Source organism: Esox lucius, chromosome 24 (genome assembly GCF_011004845.1).
Source record: "Esox lucius isolate fEsoLuc1 chromosome 24, fEsoLuc1.pri, whole genome shotgun sequence".
Lineage (NCBI taxonomy): Eukaryota > Metazoa > Chordata > Actinopteri > Esociformes > Esocidae > Esox > Esox lucius.
Genome location: NC_047592.1, coordinates 12,027,916 through 12,049,897, shown reverse-complemented (window position 1 = coordinate 12,049,897; position 21,982 = coordinate 12,027,916). Strand labels below are relative to the sequence as shown.

Sequence of the window (21,982 nt, the reverse complement as noted above, 5' to 3'; positions counted from 1 at the left end):
GCTGCGGCAGAAGCTACAGAACTGTGAAGGACAAAGATTACAAACAAGTAATCAGCAGCAGTCAGTATGAAGTTCCATTCCATTATTATTGTTTTTTTTTAAACTGTGGTTGTAACGAAGTAGCATCTATGAGAAGTTGAAAGCAAAGCAAGGGAAGAAAGATTGCTTAAAGGAGCGAGAGCAGGGTCTGAAATTGTTCAGTACTTCTCTAGAAGTCATTCAAGCCTGACAAATGAAGTGCAGCAACTCGTGCTAAACTAAAGTTTGGCGAATATCAGTACCCATATATCTGAGGAAGCTAACACAAGCACAGAAACATAAAGTGTGGTGTGCATTTAGGCCGTCCAGTTAAGAACATTTGCCAGAGAAAAAAAGATATGTGGGTGCAAACATATGTAGTGACCAAGAGCTGGGAGTAGGTCATTACAGGGGGTTTGTGGAACAGTCAAGGAAAAGCTAGGGAAGATGGGGACTTTCATCTACAACTACAGCACAGAAGGGTCTGGTATGCTCAAGAAAAGGGAAAAAGCACCAACAACCCAGCAAGTCCAGGATGTATCTATGTACGATTATCTTATCCGGGAGCAGAGGTGGTTTTAGGGACAATGGAGGAAGGATTCACAAAGCAAGAAGAACGGTACTCAACATAATCCAGGAAAACATGAATAGACATCGGATGACTTTGAGAATGGTCAGTGGCTCCTTCTCTCTGTGATAATCGGAGTGGCTGGATGAGGATTCCGGAGGGTGTTTACCACACATAATGGCGTGCCTGGGTTTCAAGACAGTAACTGCAGCAAAATGTTTATATTGAATACCAACAATAAGTTAGGAGCCCAACAAAAGCCTCGGAAGATGGTAGGTTGAAAGCCTCAAGGTCACAGGCAATTATTCCGGAGACCATCAATGTCCTTTCAACCATTGATTGGTCAAAGCTTCCTAGCAAGCTGAAGCTTTGCTTCCTGCAGTTTGTGCGGATGCCTCTCATTACGTTGATGCTGACATTGTGTAGGTAAGTTGTAAGGTAAGGTAGATGAGTACAAATGCACCCACGACTAGAAATGTTCAGTCTGAAGGACACAGCAATAAGTACTAACCTTGTCAATGCGCTGTAAGCGGTTCAACATTCAAACACAGCCCTTCAGCTAAGTGATATTATATGGCATGTGCAACAGGGAAGAGGAGAATTTGGTCATTGTTACATTTTCTGCTTCAGGCTTGTTAGTTTTTGCCCAGATTTGGAAAGAAAATATGTATCTACAACTATATTGGCATCCACTATTAGTTAATGTACTGCACCATCCAAAACCAAGGCTTCACTTGGCAGTCTAGTCTGTTTCTCTCTCTTTGACATATTAAATGAACTATCCCAGATCTCAAAGATGGTTTTTCACTACTTTGCCCTCCCCCAGGATGACTGATGGTCATTTGTTTTATACAGTTCAGTTTCTATGCTCCAGTCAGATATCTTGAAGGGTCCATCTGTTTTTGGCAAAGGCCTCATTCAACCTTTTGTACTTGATGGAATTGAAACCAGCAGAAACATGCACCTCCATCTGATTAGCCAGGATGTGTCACACTAGGTGTTTCAGGGTATTAGGGGCTAAATGGACTACTGAATTTATGTAGATTGGCATCTGATATTTCCCTTCCAGACCTGATTTTACTTTCTGTGTTTACCTGTGAAGTTCTAAGCAAAGTCATACTTGAATGTCCAACTTATTCTTTATTATTTGATGGACCTTTGAGTTTATACAGTTTTCAAACAGGACTGAAAAGGAGAATCAATCAAGCTTGATCAAATGTGTATCATCTTCAATGCTAGTTTCTAGTGTTAGCCTGGGCATACCAATGCTGAACAGGTTGTTGTGTGGATAGTTTTTGTGTTTTCTCTTCAACCTGAAAGGCCATATTTTCGGTTACTATACTGTATTACTACACATTGAATGAGACAATGAAGTCTACCCACTGCTTATTTTCTTCCTTGCCTATTCATGTGTGCGCTCTGATCTGAAAAGCACTAGGCTGAAAGACATTTGTGGTTTTCTGTAAAAATAACTATACTCTGATGCACTCTGGCTCACAGACTCAATATTGCAAGTGAAAAAAGACACCCGTTGGACGTTGATTAGATCCAAATCTTTGATCTATTCTATGTATTGCAATGAAGAAAAGCAAACACTAAAGCAAACACTGTATGTGTGTGTGTGTGTGTGTGTGTGTGTGACACACTGCATGCACAATTATTAATATATTATATTATTATGTTATATTTCTAAAGATTTAGTTTATAGTTGAACAATCCCAATGCTTTATGTCATTCCAAAATATCATTGAACCTCAAACCTTAATGTTTAACAAATGTTTTCTCAGGGGAATATATGTGTGCACAATTATTAGGCAACAAGTGGTGTGCAGAATTATTAGACAACTAAATTACAAGAATAATTTCTCCCAACTATTTGTTCAAATTTTTTTAAGAGTAACAAATAAGTAAAACAAAATGACTATTAATTAATTTGTCTTTTTAAATATATTCAATGACCAAAATAGCCACCCTTCTTTTCAATAACTGCCATGAGCCTTCCATCCATGGAGTCAGTTTCTTGATCTGTTCACAATAAACTTTCGGTGAAGCAGCAACTACAGCCTCCCAAATGCTGTAAGAGGTGTATTGTCTTCCCAGACTGTAAATCTGATGTTTGAGAAGGGCCCACAAATTCTCAATAGGATTTAAGGTGAGGAAGGGGGCCAGGTTATTATTCGGGGCATCTTCGAGGACCTTGCTTGCTAGCCAACTGTGGAGTACTTGGATGCATGTGAAGGAGCATTGTCCTGCATAAAGATCATGGCCTTCTAGAATGCTGAGGACTTCTTCCTGTACCACTGCTTGAAGAAAGTATCTTCCAGAAACTGCCAGTAGGTTTGGGAGTGGAGTTTCAGTTCATCTTCAACACAAAAAGGTCCAACTACCTCATCCTTAATGATAGCAGCCCATACCAGTATCCCTCCTCCACCTTGCATTGTGCCTGACTCAAAGTGGTGTCATGTCCGTTAGTGATCCAGCCACGGGCCAATCCATCTGGTCCATCAAGAGTCACTTTCATATCATCTTTCCATAAAAGCTTTGAGAAATCTGTCTTCAGGTATTTCTTAGCCCAATTTATACGATTGAACTTGTGAATCTTATTCAGTGGTGGTCTTTTTTTCAGCCTTCTTGACCTTGGCAATGTCTCTGAGCACTTGACACCTTGTACTTCTGGACACACCAGGTAGGTTGCAGTTCTGGAATATGGTGGCGCTGGCGGATAATGGGTTTCTTGTAGCTTCCCGTTTAATTCTTCTCAAGTTGCAATTCATTTGCGTATTTTCTTCTCCATGCATTTTTTGCACGCCAGTTCACTATTCGCAAAACATTTCATTGTCTGGTGGCCACACATCAATAGTTTAGCTATTTCAAGAGTGTTGCATCCGTCTGAAAGGCATTTTACAGTTTTTGACTTTTCAAATTATTAAATCCAATGAGCATTGAAGTTTATATGGTTTGGATTTGGAAAATGTGCATAGACATAATGATACGATCAGAATACCCACTTTCCTAATAAATATGCAAATTAATTACTTAAAAATCATACAATGTGATTTTCTGGATTTTCGTTTGAGATTCCGTCAATCACAGTTGAAGAGTACCTATGATAAAATGTACAGACTTCTACATGCTTTGTAAGTGGGAAAACCTGCAAAATCGGCAGTGCATCAAATACTTGTTCTCCCCACTGTATATATAAATATATGGCATTGAGGCCAGTCAATGTTATCAATGCCTTCGTCATCCAGGAACTGCCTACACACTCTGGCCACATGAGGCTGGGCATTGTCCTGCACCAGGAGCAACCCAGGGCCCACTGCACCAGCATAAGGTCTGCCAATAGGTCCGAAGATTTCATCCCGGTACCTAACAGCAGTCAGAGTACCCTTGACTAGCATGTGGAGGTCTGTGCGACCCTCCAAGGACACGCCTCCCCAGACCATCACTGATCCACCACCAAACCGGTCATGCTAGATGATGTTGCAGGCAGCATAACATTCTCCGCGGCATCTCCAGACTCTCACGTCTGTCACGTGCTCAGTGTGAACCTGCTCTCATCTGTGAAGTGAACGGGGTGCCAATGGTAGACCTGCTAATTCTCTGGCAAATGCCATTGAGGGACATTGGGCCCTCATTGAGTCTGTTTCTGACATATTGGTCTGAAACATGCACACCAGCAGCCCGCTGGAGGTCATTTTGTAGGGCTCTGGCAGTGCTCCTCCTGTTCCTCCCCACAAAGGAGCAGATACCGGTCCTGCTGCTCGGTTGATGCCCTTCCACAGCCCTGCCCAACTCTCCTCATGTAACGGCCTGTCTCCTGGTATCTCCTCCATGCTCTTGAGACTGTACTGGGAGACACAGCAACCCTTTTGTGATGGCACGTATAGATGTGCCATCATGGAGCAGCTGGACTACCTGTGCAACCTGAATGGGCTGCTGGTTCCGCCTCATGCTACAAGGGGTGACAAGGAAACTAGCAGAACGCGAAACTAGAGAAGAGTTAGTCAGGAAAGATAAGGAGAGAGCAATTGTCTGTTGCCACCACCTGCAAGACCATTCCCTTTTTTGGGGGGTTGTCTTGCTGTTGCCTCTCCAGTGCACCTCACTTTCATTTGCACCAAAACGATTGACACTGATTCACAATCGCTTATGCTTCCTAAATGGACAGATGGATATCCCTGAAGTTTGAGTTGGTGTTGTACTGTGATGATTGCGCTCCTTGTGGAGTGTGTCATTGAGTGTCTTCTGGACAACTGTCAAGTCAGCTGTCTTCCCCATGATTGTGGTTGTGTGTACTGAACCGGAGAGTTTGAAGGCTCAGGGAGTTAAAGCTATTCAGGTCAACATATCTGTAAAGCACAGTTTTTAGCACGTGGAGGTCATTTTCAAATTTCTTTCAACAATGAGATCCCTCTGATGCTTTGGAAGCTCTCTGCGGACCATGGCTTTTGCTCTGAGATGCAACTAAGACAATGTCAGGAACATCCTACTAGAACCGCTGAACCTTCTTTGTGATTAATCAGAGTTACTTTAAATGATGGCAGGTGTGTAATGACTTCTATTTAATATGAGTTTGAATGTGATTGGTTAATTCGGAACACAGCCACATCCCCAGTTATAAGAGGGTGTGCACACTTATGCAACCAGATTATTTTAAGGTTTTTATTTTTCCCCCTCAAATATTTCTTTTTTTTTTTTTTTAATTGAATATTTCACATTATAGGTCACATTAAAAGTGGAAAAAGTTCTGACATTATTTATATTTGTCTCATTCTTTTACATCACAAAAACCTGGCATTTTAACAGGGGTGTGTAGACTTTTTATATCCACTGTATATACACACATACATATATGCATGGTAGCTGGCCTAAAGAGTATAAAATAATATCCCACCAAACAGTACACAACTGACAAAAAGTTTGCATTATACATTTAAAATGTCATAGTTCTTCCCAATTACATCATGATTGTTTTTCATGTACAATAATCAAACTATCAAAACATGTATATACTTTTCAAAGGCCTTTTTACATGAGCTCTCACAAAGTGGTTATACAGGTATAACCTGAAAGAGTTTATGATGTTGAAGGAGTGGCTAGGAAAGAGTTCCTAGAAAGGTCAGAACATAGCCAGAGCCAGGTTCATCATTATGGGTGGACCACATTGATTATCTGTGTTCATTTGTCTGGCTGTACCACTTTGTTTGTCTGGATTCATTTGACTGGGTCGACCACATTGTTCAGAATTTTATACTGAACTGTTCAAATAACTAGCAGGTTAAAACTGTTGGCCTGTAGTCCTGGGTCTGAGACATGGGGCCCAAGTCATCCTAAAATCAGTCAGGAAATTAGGGGAAGTACACCTACGACCGAACAGGATACTGGAGGAGATCTATTACACCATACACAACAGGCTGACCCCAGGCCACAAGGCACATAGACTTAATTGTAAATACCGGGGACCCAGTCTGTGGAGGGGAACACTTTCACCCCTTCTGCAGATTGCCCCGGACAGGGCCAGCCTGGCAGGAAATGGCTGTAGAGTTGCCTCTGATTGGAAGCATGTGTGATGACTAGTGATATACAGTCACCTAAAGGATTATTAGGAACACCTGTTCAATTTCTCATTAATGCAATTATCTATTCAACCAATCACATGGCAGTTGCTTCAATGCATTTAGGGGTGTGGTCCTGGTCAAGACAATCTCCTGAACTCCAAACTGAATGTCAGAATGGGAAAGAAAGGTTATTTAAGCAATTTTAGCATGGCATGGTTGTTGGTGCCAGACGGGCCGGTCTGAGTATTTCACAATCTGCTCAGTTACTGGGATTTTCACACACAACCATTTCTAGGGTTTACAAAGAATGGTGTGAAAAGGGAAAAACATCCAGTATGCGGCAGTCCTGTGGGCGAAAATGCCTTGTTGATGCTAGAGGTCAGAGGAGAATGGGCCGACTGATTCAAGCTGATAGAAGAGCAACTTTGACTGAAATAACCACTCGTTACAACCGAGGTATGCAGCAAAGCATTTGTGAAGCCACAACATGCACAACCTTGAGCAGATGGGCTACAACAGCAAAAGAGGCTACAATTTGCACGAGCTCACCAAAATTGGACAGTTGAAGACTGGAAGAATGTTGCCTGGTCTGATGAGTCTCAATTTCTGTTGAGACATTCAGATGGTAGAGTCAGAATTTGGCGTAAACAGAATGAGAACATGGATCCATCATGCCTTGTTACCACTGTGCAGGCTGGTAGTGGTGGTGTAATGGTGTGGGGGATGTTTTCTTGGCACACTTTAGGCCCCTTAGTGCCAATTGGGCATCGTTTAAATGCCACGGCCTACCTGAGCATTGTTTCTGACCATGTCCATCCCTTTATGACCACCATGTACCCATCCTCTGATGGCTACTTCCAGCAGGATAATGCACCATGTCACAAAGCTCGAATCATTTCAAATTGGTTTCTTGAGCATGACAATGAGTTCACTGTACTGAAATGGCCCCCACAGTCACCAGATCTCAACCCAATAGAGCATCTTTGGGATGTGGTGGAACGGGAGCTTCGTGCCCTGGATGTGCATCCCACAAATCTCCATCAACTGCAAGATGCTATCCTATCAATATGGGCCAACATTTCTAAAGAATACTTTCAGCACCTTGTTGAATCAATGCCACAAAGAATTAAGGCAGTTCTGAAGGCGAAAGGGGGTCAAACACAGTATTAGTATGGTGTTCCTAATAATCCTTTAGGTGAGTGTAGGTTGCTGTTGCTTGCTTATGAACAAAGCCTGTGTCCATATAGTAAGCTTTCGTGTCACTGTCCCACACATTTCATTTGGATTATTGTACTGTTTTTAAAGCAAAGAGGTGACCCCAACGGCTGGCCATTCAGTGTTGTCTAGTTCATAATGGTTTAAAAGCATTAAGCGCAGTAGACCAGCGCTTGAACTCTCAATGTACACAACTGAAATAAAAAGCAAAAATTTGCATGAATGAAAACATCAAATCAATGAATGGAGAGGAAAAACATGAATGACAGTAGGGATGGATAGTATATGCACAATGGCTTATTGCCAACATACAATATTTTATTAGGTTGATAAATTGTAGAAGGGACATTTGATTTTTTCAGAGACCCATTGGCGGTTCCCAGAAGGCCCCCTGGTGTCCAGGGACCCACATTTTAAAAACCCTGATCTAACACATTATCAACATATTATCACAACCTGGGTGAAGCATCTGGTACCTCATACTGAAGTTCTAGTTACATTTTCCAGTTTGATCTCCAAAGCCCTCAAGTGCTTTATTCTTCATTAAGGGGAGTTCTTTGTTGATCAATCATTGTCGCTGGTGCCGCTCTGTAATTGTGGGCTTTCTTAATCATGACTGACGTCTCATCCTCTTCATTGTCACACAGGTCTCAGGAGAGAGAATGTTCCATGACTTTCACACCTTCAACCTCAAGGTAGGCTTCCATGCTTTATATCTCTAGGACGTTGGTCTATCAGTCTCTGATTCATTTAAAGGATGGGTTGGGTTATTTTATAGGTGCCGTTTCTATCTCCTATACACAAGGAGGGCTGTAGTTATCCATCACAGTGCAAATCACTGTATTTACTGGGATGGCAACTCTTACCGAAAATGCCACAGTGACATGCCTTTGAAGCAGCGCACTTTTGCGAAGCCCAAATATTTACAGTAGTGAGATGTGAGACACGCTAAACTTGTCCACCAAAATGTCCACCTGAATCTTTAAATTGGAATTGTCTTCTTTTCAGGGAAGTGATTGCATAGGTATATGATGTTACAATGATGAATACCATTTGGAGTTGTGATTTAGCCATGACAAAAATGTGGTGCTGTGGACCTACTTATTTACTTTTGAAGTGAACAAAGGTGTGAAGACAGTGATATTTTGGGTACACTTTTTTTTATAATAAAGATATGAATTATATTTTAGGGACTAGTCATTTCAAAAGGTATAATGTGACAATATTGATGTGACTGAACCATACCTTTGTGAGTACCATAGCAATGCAAAAAAACTGCAGAAATATACCTCTTTCCTACTGTGATATATGACAGCAGATTTTTGTTGTGTTGGGGCTCTTTTGCTACCAACTGTCCTGGGGCCAATTGTACGGTGAACTTTATCATGAACACTAGGATTTTAGCCCAACTACTTCTAGCAAGACAATAACCTCAGGCATAAATCCACAAAAACAATCTTAATTGATCACAAAATCAATAATAAGAGGACAGTAGAGAAGCACAGATAAAAGATATCAAGGACCTGGGAAGATTGGAGGCAAGACTCAGTTTTACTTTTCACACATTGTGTTTTAACTCTTGAGGGTGCTGTGGATCTGCGAAACAGATTATCAAATGTTACTTCAGCTCATCTCGATCTTTCACACTTTTTGGTGCACGCAATACATTGCAGTATCCGTGTTATTTATTCGATAATAGTTTTGTTTTGTCTTCATCAAGGTTCCCAATCATTTTAGACGGGCCTCTGCATATGAAAAAATGATATCAGACCATTTCCGGCACTTCATGTAATCTTCCCCCGTTATCTCATAGTGTATTACCAAAGTAAGTCTTTCTGTTCCATCTCATTTCACAGCACAGTGCCCTTCTAATGGTCCCCTTCACCGGGCTCCGCAATTGACCCCTTCACTATTTATGCAGCGTAGCAGGCAAAGCACAACATAATCAGCCTCCAAATGTGTATTTCATGAAGAGCGTAAAAATGTGGATGCTCACTCATTCATTCAACACCCCTCCCCACCAACAAACCCCCTCTGGTGTGAGGATCTACACACAACCCCCATAGCCTCCATTTGACACATTTCGCTCCTTCGAATCTGTCTGCATCTAAATGTTAGCCGACCGTGCTTGCTCACCGCGATCCGCCCCTGACAAATGACCCCTCTGCAGCCTGCCCATTTGGTACAGCACATTTCACTACTGTCACATAGTGATATTGACACATTGTAGCAAATGGGCTTATTTTCACTTCACATCAAAGGACCATTACGATGAAATATGAACATTTTCTCTTTTAGTCCCACCCCCTCTCCTCAACCCCCCCCCCCACCCCCCACCTCCCCTGCTCTGAAATGTTGTTTGCAGCGACACCAAGACACAATCTGGATTACAATTCTGAATGCGTCCGGCAAAAATCACCCCCCTGTGAAAAGGCAATCCTGAAGTGGAGCTTGAGACTGGTGTTTGCACGAGACAACGTCTGACGGATGTGCATGGCTATTGAGTCCATGCTCATTTGTATGGATCAGCTAATGAGCTTTTAAAAAGAAGGCCAATTTGCAAGATGTTGAATGCAGCAGTCTCTTGTCACTCTGGTACCTTGATGTTGTGGCCAATCCAAAAACAACCGGAAGATGACTTAAAGGGATAGTATGTATATGTGTTCTGATAATAAGTCCATTATCATCTTATCTCTCATGAAATCTTTGGGTATTTCATCAATAACCCCGTGATATGATTTAATCAACTGTCAATTTAATCATGTATAATTCCTTGATTATTGCTATTTAATTTTTAACATTTTGTATTAGCAATGGCCATTTTGAAAAAGTGTGGACTTTTAACCTTTTTCCCCTGAATTGTAAATAAATTCCAGGAACTATATATATATATGCTGTCCACAGAAGCCCCAGTCCTCTGATCACTTGAATAGGAGTGTGTAAAATAATAGTCTCCCCTGGCATGTAAAGAGGCACAAGGCACCTGCTTTTGATTTATGTCTCACAGGAAAATGCTAGATTTCTTTCTTGGTGTCCCGCCATTGGTTTTTCCTATTGCTCTCAGCGTATGTTATTGATACAGCAGTGACTGATGATGGTCCAAATACCCATTGCATCTCTTTCAAGGAACATGCAGAATGTGATACGTCTGGGAGATAGAAAAAGACTGAGCCCATTTCAAGGACCGCCACAGCTAACGCCTCATCCTCGCTCTCTCCGCTTTGAAAGCGCTTTTACTTTTTGCCTTTAAGAGAACGAGCATCTGAGGGCTGTCAGCTACCTCTTCCATCAACAAAGAGGCAAAGATCTCAACTGGCCCAAGGGGAGACTAGCGTCACTTTAACAGGACACGGCCTTATAACATGTCAATTTACACATTGCCCTCCTACTGTCGAGCGCTTCAACTGTAGACGGTGACACACTGTGTGGACTATAAGTGCTACCACACAAAACACAATGTCGCTTGGGAATTTTTGTTGGAACGTGTGGATTGTGAAATGATTGAACGGCGATCCTCGTTGATTCCACGCAGCTCGCTTGAGATTCCTTCTGAGCAGCTGGCTCCAATCCATCAAATTCCACAAAAGACAGAATGTGTTGCTTTTAACAATCCTTACTGTCACCCCCTGCTGTTAGTTGACTGGCACATTCTTCTAATGAAATATTCTGACAAAATAGAACAATGCACACCCTGTTAGCGTTTGATAGGAAGTTGTGTATTGCACAGCATGATCTTAAGGTGTCACAATCTAGGTGTTTCCTTAATATGCTAAGAGTTCATGGTACATTTATATGGAAACTTAATGTGCAAGCATTGTAATACAGGGTTGCTGTGGAACATTCCTTTTAGTGAATTTACTAGGAAAATATACTCTTGGGCTTACTCTGAGTCTGGGTCATTAGTAATTCTGCTCGCAGTAAGGGAGCAAATGGCTAAGAATGCTAAACTCTTCCTACAGTCAATGATCGTGTCATCAAACATTGACAAGCCGTTCAGAGGGAAACCGCCAAGCAAATACACAAACAGATGCGTAATGAGGGCCGGGTGTACCAATTGTTTTATACCATTGCACCACATGTTGAATAGATACTGTTGAGCCCTTGTACCACCTAGAACAGAGTTCTCAAATGCACCTTTATTCCTGATACACGGCCCAGTTGGACATCTTCGGGACCGTTATATGGGACACTTAATCATGAAAACCGGAGCGTTCAGAAAGTGATAAATGCTAATGTTTATGGAGGAGTTTATCCACGCTTACACCACAGATGCCAACGAACAAGAACACAAGCTAACATTCAGAAATAGCTTTTGTTCACATTTGCACGTTTGATTTGTGATTTTGGGCTTTCCCATGGTTTGATTGTGACGAACGAGGCACGACTATTGGTTTGATGGTTTTTATATTCATGGATTCTGCTCAGAAGTTTGGTCTCCGTGTGGGCTGGAATCGTCCTATGACTTGTCCGTTCAACGCAGGACCTTGGACTAAACCGAACAGACAACTGGGTTTCTTATCTTGCTGTTGGGGTACTGACGTATGAGCAGGATGAGCTCCCCTTGCGTTGGCCGTTATTTTCAATGTGACATCCAGAAGATTGGTGTCTAGTACTTTCTGAAATGACAACGCATGTTGTTGTTTTTTCTGCTGCAACGCCTAATACTGCATAGGCAGGTCGAGAGAGTCTTTGTGGAAAATAGTCAGTCTGTGAACTATAATGGACCCCGTGGATGCTAATCTATGTGGGAAACGCTCAGCAGAGATATGGATTATAGAACAGTTCTAAACATGATCCGTTCGTGTGATGCTTATGCTTTCGGAATATTGAAGTGAGCAGTAACCTGGGAACGTGCAAATGTCCCATCCCCCTATTTGCATGCCTCATCTTACTGCCACGTCAAGACCAGATTATCATCTAATGAGGAATGTGTTTTCCATTTAAAATGTAATCAGTATGATCACCGTACGCAATCAGCTCTTCTTCATTTCACCTGAGCGTGTGCATGTACAAGCGTGTTTAATGGGAGAATTATTGCCTGCAGCTTATCAAAGTTGAACCATGTTATGACTTTGATTAACGTCTTTAAAGTGAATGCCGAAAAGGGGAGAGTCCAAAATGATCTCCAAACAGCTGTTTTACTAAATCTTATATATATATATATATATATACATATATATATATATAGGATTTGGTTTCAAGAAATACAATGTTATAGTAAGATAATATATTAATAATTATACTTCCAACTAGTTTTGTCGATATAGTGTATGCTATCCTGAGACAGCGTTTCAAATTGAACCCGGATTGTTATGTATTTCAAATATTTCAGTGACATGTTTCGTGCGGTGATCTAAGCCAAAGCCTCCTTCTGACGAGGAGGCCAGGCAGGCATCAGGAAATGACTTCAATGTTTGGGACTCAGAACTCCAAATGACTGATAACCAGCATCTCAGACTCCAGTGAGCATTGGGATTATGTATGAGATGTATCGGAGGGCATTGTAGAATGCCAATGTGTTGTCTGCTGCCACGGTCTCTCTTCAGAGAAGCGCCAGAGATTTATTGATTTCCTTTTATTCTCACACACTTTTGTTCTATTAGCAGGTTTTTCTTAAGGTCACCTGCTGCTGTGTTCCCGTTTATTATAATACTGTAATTAGCATGTAAGTTGACTCATACATGATAAGTACAGTATGTCTGTTTAGGCCTACATCAGCAACTTCTGTAATAGGATTGCCTTGCTTACCATGGGGTCCCCTCATTCCTCCACCTGCCATCACAATCCCCTAACTCTGAAGGAAATTGATTTTGGCTCGTTCACTCGGAAAACTGTCAAAAGTTAATTATCTCCTGCTGCAGAATGAAATTATTTTTATTTCTCTCCCAAATATTCTGAACAGAGCAGCGATTATAATTGCCTTCGTTTATCTGCTATATGACTACTGTTTTCTCATTTAGATATCGGCTAGTATTATTTGAGTCATTGCATTGTGAACTGACGAAGGATTTTCAGTGTGGTCTGTGTAATTGTCGGCTTTGCCTTCTGATACACGTTCTGATTTACATTTCTGATATCGCCTCCAGCCATGGCCTCAAACACAATGAGAAATAACCAACAAGTGATTCTGAATTCCGTCATTAGCAATGTCCATGATTAACTTTTTTTGGAACTAAATTAATTTTTGGCCCTCAGAGATGAATGTAAAGGAAAGTAATAAACAAAAGGAATAATCTACGGTGTACTTTGATTTTGGGTTTTGTGAGTATACTGTGGATTTGACATACAGGGTGTCCTGTATAAATTGCACTGAGTGACTAAAACATATTTCTTAACTCTCACTACCTTGAAGTGTGATGCATAGCATTTGAGCACATCAGTTTAATTTCTTGCCATTTACCCCAGAAAGAATGGATCTCGCTTAGGATATGACTGTAGAAAAACTGCTGTTGTTTGAAATTACACCCTCATGCACTTATCTTTGGGACGAGAAACTCCAACCATTTATTTGAGAGTTGTCCTCCAGTGGCAGCCATGACACCCCACTGTGTGTGACTTCTTATGCTAACTGACAGAAAGTTCAAATCGCCTCTTACACTTAGCCTTTGTATGCCTTGTGCTGAGGCTGCGTGTGGTACAGTAATCTAAGACACTTTGCAGTGTACTTGTGCAATTGCAACATTCTTATCGCAAACTCCTGACACAAGGCCAGGTATTAAATAAAGAACTCCACCAGATCATACCAACCATACTCTCATCAAAAGAGGACACTGTGGGCAGTTTTCTTTCTGTTTCAGTCACTGTGGGCAGTTGTCTCACTGTTTCTGGCGCTGTGGGCAGTTGTCTTTCTGTTTCAGTCACTGTGGGCAGTTCTCTTCCTGTTTTAGCCTCTGTGGGCATTTCTGTTCCTGTTTCATTCACTGTGGGAAGTTCTCTTACTGTTTCTGGCTCAGTGAGCCATTCCCTTACTGTTTTCTTCCTCAACATTACTGGCTATAGAAAAATAAACACTCGCTCCTTTTTCTTCTTTTTTTCTATTTTTTTTTTTTACAATAAATGGAAGTGAAAGGCACGAGGATGCCAGTTTGGACCACATTCAGATACTGAATTATTGAGATTACACTGCAGTGATTACTTAATTAAACATTTGTAATGACTTTACTTGAGGGGGAATTAAGCGTCTAAATGCAGCAAAACCTACATTGAGCCTGAAGAGAAATCAATGGGATGTATAGTGCTGGTGCCAAAGGTGTTTTCTGACTTGTTTAAGCAGAATGTTCACTTATTGACTGTCTGTTAGTGGCTCAACATAAATTGAGGTGCGGACTCATCCAACTTCAGCTTAAAGCATTTATTACAAACCACTGTTTTATTGTAGTTTGTGTGTCATAAAAAATGCAGGTCCTCAATAGGTGAAATGAGATTAATGACTCATGGGTTAGGTTTTAGGTAAAAATGTACATTGCGCTAGAATTTTTTTGTTCTAGGCAATACCAGTTTGGTTAAGTTTAGGCATGAAAGATGCGTGTGTGTGCGCGTGCTTGCATATGATCCAGGTCTGTGTACACGTCGGTACCCAAATTCTCTACAGAGATGTTGAAACCTTTCAATTGTTTAACCCCTCACTTGGTATTTGAGCACCCGACTAACAACAATGCGATTTCCAAGTTAGGGTTTAGGTTTACGGTTAATTTTATGTTAAATTTTATGTTTAAGATTAGGCAATATGGTTAGATTAATTTTAGGCATAAAAGTTAGGTTATTGTGATTAATGTTAGCATAAGGTTAACGATAAGGTTAGGGAAAAGACATAGTTACAGGCACTTCTGGTTTTCAGGTCTCCACAATGTGTTTGTCTGCAAGAGCATACACTTGATACAAGTCTTCAAACATAAAGTTAATAAAAGGTGTTTAAAAAATAAGATTTAGCACTTGGTGCCAACCGTTCTGTCCTTACAATACATTTTGCTTCGTACTTAAAACTCTGGGGGCGCTTTAGCCTTGAGCAGTACTTTCCCCTGATCCACATTGTGCATGCATGTGTCACTGCTTCATACATTATACATGAAATTGAGTGTTTACAACAGTAAACTAATGTGTGTGGAGAAAATCCATATTTTATGATTTTCCATTGTTCTTTGTTACATTAGATGAGGAAACCATGGAAATATTGCAATATACTCCACAACTATTTTTAGGATATTTAATTTCAAGAAATGTGGGCAAAACCAACAAAACCTAAACCAACAAACACATTAGACCAAAACATTCCTTAAAGAAAAAATCCTGAAGCTTAACCTCAAAGACAGTTGATAAAAACAGAGGAATATACATCGTTTGTAATAAACTAACCAAGAGAGTTGCAAAGGGCACTTGACTAGTGCAAATATCTAATGATTGAGTTTTTAGGCAGTTAAAATGTTGTAATCCATTGGATGTTGTAAAACTCGATGAAAGTAGGGGCCTAAAAGCATCTTTTACTCAGTGTCTGTGAGGCTCTTCTCAAAAGTCCTCCCTATCAATGTCTATAAATGAAGTTGACCTCAACCACAAAGCTTCAGAACATGCAGCAAAGCCAAAGCCAGTCATATTACTTCCTCATCTTGCCTTGGTCTTCTCCTCTGTGTGATAAGCCCCTCTTTCTAACGAGAATTCAGGGCCTAATAAGGCTCTTATCTTCTCTTGATATTAGATATAACACCTCATCAAAGTAAAGCCAGCGGTAGTCTCTCCTTTTCCCCTTCAACAATGTACAATAGCCTAACAATGTCTGAGAGAGAAATATTTTAAAACCCAAATTAAAGTTGGAGTTGAATGGCCAAGAGCAGATTGCCACCCCTCATTCGAGGAAAATATCATTCGTCTGACTGAGTATGTAAGACTGTCAAAATGAATGTTTTTGAAGCATTAGTGAAATCTTCACTCCAAATTAACCCATTGATAGTAGACCAAAAAAAGTGGCAAATCAATAATGTACTAAGGGACTACTTGTATATGAAAATGGGTCAGGGCTACGCAGTGACACACGGCATTCATGGGTTCTTAAACGCTGAATAAATATACGAGTTGTGCCGTCTGAGATATTACCAAATCCGGGGATGAAGTTTTTAACGGCACGGGTTATTTTAAAAGTGCAGATTATTTAAATGGCACCAATGAGTATAATGGCAAGGCCAGTCATTAATGAGGTGGTCATTTAAAACCTACCATCATTCCCCAATGATGTCCTCTCCAGTTGACTACGGTGACTACAGTCCTGTGTCGTAGTAACACCTTCCAGTTTCGGGAAAGATGAAGATCGTGGCTAGCCTTTGGTTTGTGCTACCGTGCCAAGCCATTCTGCTTTTTTTCCATACTTCCCGTTTATCCAGGAAGTCGTGCCAGTCAACGTGTGTCAGAAGTGCACTCAGTTACCTGACAACCTCAGTTCGATTTGCGAGCACCCGGGCCTGAGGAAGTTGGTAGATAATAATGATACCAGAAAGTCCCCGGTGACGATACCTCCCCCCTCCCAGGGTGGTTTTGGTCCATTTGCAACATTCCAGCCGCTTGTCATTTAGACCCACACTGGAGGGACCAACCCAGGCTGTGGTGATCAGACCACCTGGGAGACCTTGATAAGATAAGACCATCCAATCAAGTGTAATCAACTCCAGTATCCGGAGGATTTTGTGGAAACTCCACACTTCCCGCACAGTGGAAAAACCCAACGCCAAGACGAGATCGTTAACACCGTGTGAGGCGATGAAAGCAGTCCTGCGGCGAGGATCTTGTATCGCGTCGGACCCCACGAAAAGGCGATTGGCTATTATCCTCTGTGCCACTAATCTCGCCGTATGTTCGGAGAAATGCGTCTCTCTTAACTCAGACAAATCGTTAGATTGGCTATGGGTTTCACTGAAGCTGTTACCTTCAATTAATAATGTGAATTAAGGATCATGCGACTCTTAACAGTCATGAAATGGTCATCGTACAGACCTGTAACTGTAATGCATAATTGGAGTAAAACGCTTAAGCACCTACATTATAGTATATGTGTAAAGACGTGTCAAAACATTTATTATTTTAATAGGTCTGTTTTTACCGAGGACATATTTTTGCAACTGAAAGCAGAGTGAATTGTGTGTGTGGAGTAACGAGTGCAAAGGTTCTGAAATGCTCACCTTCCCTTGTGGCATCTTGTGTCATGTTGTATGAAAAAAAGAAAAGAAATATTAACTGGAAAATATAGCTCGGAGTGATGAAAAATAAATTACTTCAGAGTGGCAAGGAAAATAAGATTGTGAGATTTATCAAGTCAAGATGGAAATGTCTGCTAAGGCGGTGCCCCTACCTTGAAAAATTAAAGAGAAATCAAAACGCCTCAGAGCAAGTGAAGATTGGCTATGCAGTGAGTTCTTCCCTTCTTCTGTTCGCGATTTATTGATAACACGTTCTAACACCTTTGATCAATCTCTTTTTTTTATTCACTCTTTCTACGTTTTGGCTTGTCATTATCACAGACCTTATGGTAGCGCTCATGTATGTTTAACGGACACATTTTCAAGGACACTCTGAAATTCCTGAAATGTTCTGTGCCATATTAATAGTTTGCTTTGCACTTTTAACAGCCCACAGAATTCCCAGTGCAAAAAAAAAAAAGAAGCTTGACTGGCAAAATCTATAATTGTACAGATAAGTGAACGTGTTGGATAGATAAAGGCTAAACTATCAAGGATATGTTCTCCATCCGTCTAAAGCCAATTTTACACATTCAGCTAAAGTAGTAGTGGAAAACTGTGGAGTCAATATTGATTGATCTGAGGCCTTAGCAATTACCTCCATGTGCAGAAGACCATGTTAAGGTCACTATTATCTTAGCTCATTTTATGGGTCACTGGTCTGGCTTTCGCTGAAATAAATTAACAGATAAACACTTCCCTCACCTTGATAAGATTTACGACGTGTGTGTAAGGTTTGCATGCGTAGGTGCCTCGGCACCGCAACTGACCCTCAGCCAGGTCTTGAACTGTAAAAAAAAAAAATGTAGATAGCCTTTGGCACGCGAACCACAACAGCGTGAGAACGTTTGGAGATGAACGAGCCGAGGATTTCAACAGGATATCAGTGTGCATTTGTTCTGGAAGGCCGACACCTGTAAGCTTCATATTGGCATTCAGATAGTGAACGTGGTTTTCGCTGGGTAGACTTCAAAACCCAATGCACGCTCATACATCAGGCCTGTAGACATTCCGTCAGACACAGCCTGCTGGTTGGCCTCCGGTGGCGACCAGGCCGACAAGCGCGCAGCTTTGTCCCAAATGAATGAAATTCCAATGGAATGATCACCCTAATGACAAATCAATGGCCTCTCTCTCGACGCCGAGATCCCACGGGGCCAATCACAAAGATGTATTCATCAACGGGCTCGAGCCAAGTCCCTGGGGTACACAGCTAATGTGATCAAACAAGAATGGCTTGAGTGTGTCCAACCGCTCCTCCGTTATTACCAGGCTTGTGTCCTCAATGTTATTTTAGGGGAGGGATGTGAATGTGTGTTTATAAGATGGGGGTTGGGGGAGATGGCAGTATCGATCTAGTGAAACTGCTATTTATATTCTTGCAAATACTCGTCTTGTGATTAGAAATGCACTTCAGTTGAGGCTACAAACCCAGCACGTGAATTGTGTACATGTATAATGTTATCCGCGTATTCATGTCATTTTATCCTGCTATTCGGCAGCATCCCATTTTTCCCGACAGCTTTAGTTAGTTAGATAATGCTAAAATGGTAGAGATGCTACATTATCAATGTTTATGCAGTACACTGAGATGATACAAAGATTAGAATAGCGTCCCTGTCCATTCATAATGACCCCACGTCATCGGCTGACCCTCTGCTGAGGGGAGATAGGGCCTCTGTTGCTGTCACAGGATATGACTAGTTATAAGCACCATAGATAAGCCTTAATCCTCCACATTACTGATGCACAGTGAGACCAGGGAACAAAGTATACAGGTTCATGAACACAGCACGCATGAGGGAAAAGCAACATTCTGTGGTGAACTTACCCCAGAGTATCATACACGTACTCAGGGTAGCTGAGAGCTGAGCCCATTGGTTGACATGTAGTATATATGACCGAGCAGAATGGACCTGGAGTCCAGTATACACTCTGGCACTCATGGACTGTATGTGTGAACATTAATAAGTGAACGGACCTCACCGGAATACTGAAAATATGACCAACCCTACCCTAAAGTTAGATGATGATGAGTCTGAACGTCATTCATTTGTGTTAAGATGAGGGATTAATTTAGTAAAAACTGGAGGCTAGCTAAATCGCACTTGGAGAATGCCTACGGAAAACAATACGGGAAAAACGGTCAAATTGATATTTAATCAAAAATACCTTATTGTTATGTGGCCGATTTGAGTTTTTTGTCTTAGCTTACTAAGAAATACATGAGTTTCTCTCATCAAACAGGCACCTTAGTTTCACAAATAATCCTTCCCAGATAGTGGGTATTTGGTAATGATGGGCTTCTTGCATGGGCCGCTAATGTGGCTCTACTGCCCATAAGCAGACATTGACTGATTAGCGCTTCTCTGCCATTGACATAATTTGCATTTTAATAGACCATAATTACAACTCAGGGAAAATAAATTGCAGTTTGAAGAATGTTTGAATTACTCCGCAACTCCTTGGCCCGGCCTCCTCACGAGATAGCAGTCAGAGCGCCGTCTGGAACAACTTCAGTGCTTGATACCTGCAGAGAACGTGCCTTTTTAAATGGACAGTCACAAAGTAGTAGCGAATCAGTGAATCACCACAGACAGCATTTAAAGCCTGTTGGATGGCTTATGGACACAGATTGCCAACACAGATCTGGAATATAAAGCAAGTGTGAATTTCCCTCATGAATGATTTTTAGGATCGAATTAGGCTTTTTGCCTAATGCACGGAGAACCAGCCCAATAGGTAAAACCTCCCAAAAGTATGCTTATTATTTACCAAATATGTTTTCCAGGAATATAACACTTTTGTCTATTCCGTTAACATCACATCACTTCTTAACCTGCGGAGATGTCATCTTCCGTGCGGTTTAGTTAACCTGGCAGCAGCAAGCCAATGTGACCCTGTAAGCAAGAGTGACAACACCATAATACCCCCCCCCCCATCACCACCACCCCCCCCCCTCCCCAACGTAATCTTTCATTTGAGGATTATCAGATTAGAGTTCCCAGGTTGTTTATAGGCTCGGTGACTATCGAAAAAGTTGATCCGTCAAGTTTATCTTTACACTTCTCGCGTTGAGGCGGTGCCGACCATTCAGTTGGGCTGCCGAGGGAAGATAAGGCAGGGGGTGAATGGAGCCTGAAAACGAGAAACTGGTCTCCCTTTAACTCGACCGATACACTTTATCTAGTTTGAGGAATAGACCCCACCAAAAGCCTGACCAGCCTGTCGGATTCTACAGATTCCCTTGACCCCTTTGTCTGTGACGGAGTAGACCCCTTTTTTATTTCACAGGGAGATATCAGAAATTGAGCTCAGTTTAGTCTTGGCCAATACTATGGAACGAAAGCTTTGAAAGGAAATGCTATCTGTCATATTTCGGGGGCCCAATCCAATAGCCCCTTTTGTGGTGATTCAGGTAATTGGATGACAGGAGTTTCGGTCTGTCACTTGTATTGACAAAGCAAGCAAACGCACAAGGGAGTGAAGTTGACGACCTCTGTGCAGGGGTCGCTAATTCAGGCTAACTAGTTTGTTTCCCTCTGCCGTGCACAGCTACTTTGACTGTGAAGGTCAAAGCCTCTCAATGTTGCCGTCAGAAAAATCTGAATAGCTGAGTGTGGGAAGATGACTATCTAAAAAAGATCTTTCATTATACGATTTTCAACTCAAGGTGCAAATGTTTTGACATCATCTGTGCCGGGCTGTGAAGTTGCTTTAACAATTTCTCTGGAGACTACAAACAATGAATATAGTGTCTGACTAAGAACTAGGCATTGTTACAAATTTATATTAGCAAAACTATGTAGTAGAAACATTTTATTCATTGCTCAAAATGTATTTTATCTAGATGTTGCAATTTACTTCATAGCTTAGGCATTTTTCTAAAGCATCCTACTTCAAAACAGATAATTATATGATTAGGTTTAACAGTGTCTTTCAAAAGTACTCAACCCCTTGTATGTTTCTTTATGTTATTGTGTAACATAAAATCAATAAAGTTTTGTCACTGATCAATGCAAAAAAGTCAATAAAGTCAGGGTGAAAAATAAAATCTGCAATATGTTCTATATATTAATATTAAGGATAACCAGAAAATGACTGATTGATTGAAGTATTCAACCTCTCTTGTCAATATTTGGTAGATTCACTTTTCAAAGGAATTACAGACATGATTCTATATGACTAGTTCTCTACCTGCGCTTCACATCTGGACACGTGTGAGTGGCCCAGAGAAACCCCTGGCCCGGTTATGCAAAACAGAGCCCTTGAACGCAGCTGGGCTGCCAAATCTTGACGAGGCACACCTGCCACCCAATCAAGCCTTGTCAAGGGGAGAATAAAAGGGCCCCAGGAAAGCAGCTCCAGGAAGCAGGAAGGGAGAAAGTGAGAGAAGAGTG

At 41.3% G+C, this 21,982-nt stretch overlaps 1 protein-coding gene across 40 annotated transcripts in view; it reads left to right on the top strand.

Annotated features, from left to right (window-relative positions):
- LOC105020620 (protein tyrosine phosphatase receptor type D) overlaps window positions 1-21,982 on the top strand; it is a 464,512-nt gene that overhangs the window by 204,048 nt on the left and 238,482 nt on the right. For all 40 annotated transcript variants that reach the window (XM_020043402.3, XM_020043401.3, XM_020043398.3 and 37 more), the window contains exon 8: window positions 8,010-8,057. The gene's annotated coding sequence lies outside the window, so the exon portion shown is untranslated. The remainder of the gene's footprint in view (window positions 1-8,009; window positions 8,058-21,982) is intronic.